This window comes from Ipomoea triloba, chromosome 1 (assembly GCF_003576645.1).
Source record: "Ipomoea triloba cultivar NCNSP0323 chromosome 1, ASM357664v1".
Lineage (NCBI taxonomy): Eukaryota > Viridiplantae > Streptophyta > Magnoliopsida > Solanales > Convolvulaceae > Ipomoea > Ipomoea triloba.
In genome coordinates, this window is record NC_044916.1 from 27,610,179 (window position 1) to 27,616,196 (window position 6,018).

Here is a 6,018-nt window from a genome sequence, read left to right on the forward strand (position 1 = left end):
TGTTTGAATACCATATTGAGCGTAGTGCTCAGTGTACAAGTGAGTTCAGTATGTATTGTCTAAGTTCAAGTGTCGTCTCCACTATGTGGTTGTGAGTCCTTTTATTCCTTTCAGCTCAGTAACGGAGCATTGATGAGGAGTTGAACGTTGGACATCAATACCTAGGTGTTGAATGCTAAGGAGCTGAACGTTGGTCATCAATGCCGAGGAGCTGAACGTTGGCCATCAATGCTGAGGAGTTGGACCGTTGCGCATTGATGCTGAGGAGTGAGGTGTCTTGGTAGTTTGAACGGCAACTGTCTTGGTTATGACGACGGTTCCGGGTCGGGTACCCAATTACCCTGTCAATAAATAATAGGATTTTCATCACAAGTTTACAATATCTACAAATCTAATAAGAGACAATATATAAAGTTAGGCTCCTGGCGACTAAAAAATGTTGGTGTAATTGTTTAATGAAATGAATGGTTCAAATTATTTCAATTTTAGTACTTTTTATTTTCTTATTTTATCCTCTATTGTATCATTTACTTTTTCTAAATATCCTTGTAACTTCGTTAGTGTAAACTTTAGTAACCAAATATTCCATTAACTATTTATTCTTTTAACGAGGTTTGCTCCTCGCCCTGTGATCCTAGCCGGCAAAGGACCACAATGAGGTAAACCAACCTAGGTTACCCATAGCTGACCGGCTCAAACCTAAGGGTTTGAGGATCGAACCTCCAACCTCTCGGCTGTAGGTAGAGGACTCTTACCATTTTTAACTTACTCATTGAATTTCATAAGGAAGGTCTTAGGTTCGAACATCATCCCAATCAAAAATGACATACTTGTTGAACATATATTATGAATATGTTAGAGTGTATTAAAAAAATACAATATAAAATTTAACATGAACTTTGGTCAATTAATTAGCCAAACTATATACATAGCATTCAAAGTTGAGCATCAAATAGTGAAGATGGTTATTAAAAAAAAAATTGTGAAGATGGAGACAAGGACAATGCTAACCAAAAGAGAATTAAGAAGACTGGGAGAAATTCAAAACAAAAGTAATATTTATTTAGATTGTCATGTTTAGACTAAATATTTAGAGTTTAGACTATCGATTTTACAAAGTTACAAACATTTATCTTAGTAACAATTATAATGAATCTCAGCTCTTATATTATATTGCATTCATATACTTTGAATTACCTATTTAAATAAACAAATTCGGCATTCAATTACCTATGCATGAACTTATCCTATATAATCTTGCATTGATATACTTTGAAATACTTGTTTAAATATAAACATTGGGTATTAGCCAATGCCCATTCGCGCAAGGTTCATGTTAAACTAGTATCAATATAAGTAATAATCAATTTTACTCAATTGTGGTCTAGTGGCACCCGGTTTACACTCTCACATTGAAGGGAGTGGGTTCGAGCCTTAGTGGAGGCGACTGTTGACTCTTTGTGCTTCACTATGTTGAGAAAGTAGCTATGAACAGATACTACATTGTAATAGAGTCAGTAGTACTCAAAAAAAAAATCAATTTTACCCTATATAGTACCACAATTTCACTCATACGTATTACACCTTTCTATCAACTATCCTTTATTAGTACGGAATATTACATTTTCTTTCATAAGTATTATGCGTTACGTTATAAATAACAATACATTTGTCCCTCACAAGTCACAAGTTTTCTCATAAGTATTACAGCTGGCAACCTCTATCATAAGTAACAATCTTTTTATTCCAAATTAGGATCACATGTTTCCATTATAAGTATCACAATTAATATCATAATTAACATCCATTTATCTCAACTTAGTATTACATTTCCAACATAAGTATTACGATTTCCATCATATGTAATAATCAATTTATCCCTACTTAATATTATACTTCTCCTAAAAATATTATAGATTTCCTGACCTCAAAATTATTATAATTCTCATACGCGTAATGGGTCGGGTGAATATAGAAATATAATGCTTATACTAGAAAATGCAATACTAATCATGAATAAATTGTTTGTTACTTACAAAGGAAATCGTAATATTTTTTTAAATGTAATATTTTTAAATCAAAATGTAATATTTAGGGGTTGATCATTTACTTTTGAAAAAATATAGTTACTTATAAGAGATAATGTAATACTTATGTAAAAAAAATGTGATACTTTTGATGAAATGCAATAATACTTTTAAATCAAAATAGAGTATTAAAGGTTGAGGAATTACTTATAAGTAATTTTTATATTAATTAACTACAAGCGAACTTATCTTCAGACGGAGATGCCAATTTTTGGATACATAAGTCACAAGCTTTTATGTTGTACAATTCAAACTCATTTATAAAGGAATTATATTTATACTAGTACAAACGCACATCCATTTTCATCTGTAGAACAAAGGTTCTTTATAAGCCTCTACAACTCAATTTTTTCTCAACTCAAATGGATACATTTTAGGAAACAATTCTCATTCAACCATTATCCATTTTGTACATATAATAATATATCAAAACCTCTCGCTTAGAAGAACCCGAATCTATTTGACCCAACTCAATCAAAAGTAAACCACCACTGAATATTATACTATAATGCATGTTTGGTTCAATGTAATTTAGGTGTAGTGAATTGCAATTCAATAGATGCCACGATTACGCCGTTTGGTTGGAAGGAATTGCACTTCGACTGAATTGCAATCCCTTCCAAATGCTAAATTCTAATTCATAGCTTTGAATTCTAATTCACCGCGTAATTGGAGGAAAAAAGCTATTGGCCCTGTTTGGTAAATGACTGGTAGCTGATTGGGTTAGAAGGTATAATTAATTGATAATATTAGCTGATTGTAGAAAAATGTTTGGTAAGCTGATAGCTAATAGCTGTTTTGTATAATTTCTTTTCTCAAAAGGCTAATTGAAAAAGTTGCTTTCAGCAACCTTTTGAAATTTAGTATTTTAGAGTTATAAAAAACTTATTAACAAAACGTTTATATATATTGCTTTTTTAACTAAGTCAAACAACTAATGATGGTCAAATATACTGCTGCTACTGCTACTGCTACTGCTACTGCTACTATTATTATTATTATTATTATTATTATTATTATTATTCCGTCATTGTATCACTTATTTCCATTTCAATTCTCTGTAATCATATTCATGCATATCAACATTGTAATTTGAATTCCTACTTTATTCTCACCTTATTATTTTCGCACCGAATTATAATTCTTTTCTCTCCTAATTCCTTGCTTCCAACCAAACGCCCTGTAAATTACTACTTTAGATGCCATTTTAAGCCACATTTTCCAACACTACATAATAATATCCAATTCAAATTGAATAAGAATCAGTAGTTAATTAATTGCAACGTAGGTATGAGTAGAACTTGAACATAATCCCTGGTGGCTGGCTAGCTAGTACGTAGTATATTATCTACACTTTTAATAAGAGCCAATAATGTTAGACCCCTAATTGGAACTAAAAAAATGTTGGTGTAATAGATTCTATAACATATTGTACTTTGTGTTCTTCTTATTGTGCAACTTCTAATTAAATTTTTAATATATCCTAATCTTTTATAATTTTACCAAATTCTTTCTGTCAAATATAACGGAAGTTTAACATCAAATTCTTAAGGCAATTTGTTTCTTTATTGCGGTTTTCAAACAAATTGACAATTTGTTTCTTAATAATCACAACATCACATGTGTACTTAAAATTAGAATATTAAAGTTTTAATAGGATTCTATAATACAATTTTGCATAGATTCCTAACTAAATCATTATTCTACCCAAAACAACAGTATATAAATCCCTCTCCTTCTTACTGGTATTCACCCAAAACTAAACCTAACATATTCTACAACACACCTCTACGTGACATTCTATAGGTATGATTGTCAAAATCTTATCATGCATGTTGGTTCTATTATTTGTATTTGTATTCATAATGATTACAATTTTTTTTAAAAATCAATGATGGTATACATACTCATTAATTAGTATAACTTCAATATCATTATGTAAATATATTTATTGTATAATATGTTCATCTATACTTGTATCCTTGTATGTAATGTTGTGGTTGTCATTATATTCCTCTATAATAATCTACACATTTTAGTTACTCCTTATGTTTTATTAAAATATATAAGCATCGAGACTATTTATTTGATTTTTATTAATTTATTAGTAGTTTTTTCTTTCATTATTATATGACTACTTTAACTAATTAAGGAACACTAATTTAAAACTTCACATTAAGCATTGATACTTCACATTAGGCATTGATTTTATCGCGCAACGCGTGTGTGATAACTAGTAATATATAGTACGTGGTGATACTGTTGAAATAATAGAATGATATATTCTTGTGGCAAGTATGTTGAGATCTTGAATAGAGATCCTTGTTGTCTAGTATGCAAATCTTTGAGTTTAGGCAGAGAGAATCAATCTTGTCTACTCCTCCGGCCTGCATCATTATATATATTGTTCCCCAACTTGGCTGTATTTGGATCTTGTCTTTCATGCAACGTAACCTTGGAATTATGATTATGATTCTCATCTATTATATTTCATTCAATCTTTTAACACTTGTAATCCCAACTTTCATCTCTTATATATATATTGCATATTTGCATTCAATCTTTAACTTGTAATTTCGGCCCAACTTTTTACCGTTGTTATAAGGTGGACCATAGTCCACGTACAATGCATTGTGGACTAATGGTCACAAACGCCGCCGTTTTATTAAGTAATAGAAACGGTTGCGGCGGAGCTCCGTAAAGGATACTACAGTTCATCTCAAAAGATACTGCCTCACATTTGCTTTTATATTATCAAATGAAACTGTAGTTATATCGAAATGTAACTGTAGTTGTATTGAAAGGAAATTGCAGCATATATAAAACGAAACTAAATAACAATTTCACATTTTGGGTGTATATTGTCCAATGAAACTGTAGTTATATTGAAATGATACTGTAGTTGTGTTGAAATGAACCTGCAGTGTATTATAAAAGAAACTGTAGTTGTGTTGAAAGAAAACTGAATAATAGTTTCACATATTTGAGTGTATAATGTCGAATGAAACTGCAGTTATATCGAAAAGAAACTGCAGTCGTGTTGAAATGTAACTGCAGTTGTGTTAAAATATAATGTAACTGCAGTATATAAACTGAAAGTGAATAACGCAGAACGGAGGCCGTTTCAGCCGTCTGTTTTCATTAATCAAAATGACGTCGTTTTGATGCATGGTCCACAATAAATTAAAATTTGCGAACTTTTTACTTTCCATCAAAAAGATTATATTCACAATAATAATGTGTGGAAAAAAAAAAAGTAACAATGATATATGATATATGATGGAACTATATTCTTTTTTTAAAAACCGATCAAAGCATATAAATCGCACAACAATAACATAAAGATTGAGAGAAAATATTATTGCTAAGATGAGAAAGTGATGATGTAATTAAATAATCATATTTATTGGACTTGGGAGACCTTATATTTCAACTTATTACTAGGAATACTAGCATATTCTCATGCAAACTAAGATATTGTCTTTAACGTTTCTTCCCATGCATCTTGAGTCAACTTATGCCACACCTTAGTTAGTTTCACTATATATTTCGGTCCATTGATGCGTTTATCCAACTGAACAACGATCTTGCCCCGAGTTTAGAAAAATATCCAAACATCAGGTTAATTTTATATATATATATATATATATATATATATATTAAAAATACATAAAATATAAAATAATCGTACAATCTGTATCAAACTTTTTACACTGAATCTTATATTATTTGATATGATTTTATTTAATTAATTAACTTGTGATAAAAGTATAAAACAAACCGCTCTCTCTCTATGTGTGTGTGGTCTGAAACTCCTATGCGGTCGTGTGACTGCATATTTGTCGTCGGATTGGAGTAATATAAAGGTGTCAATATAATCTTAGTGTTTAGGAAATTATATATATATATATATATATATATATATATATAT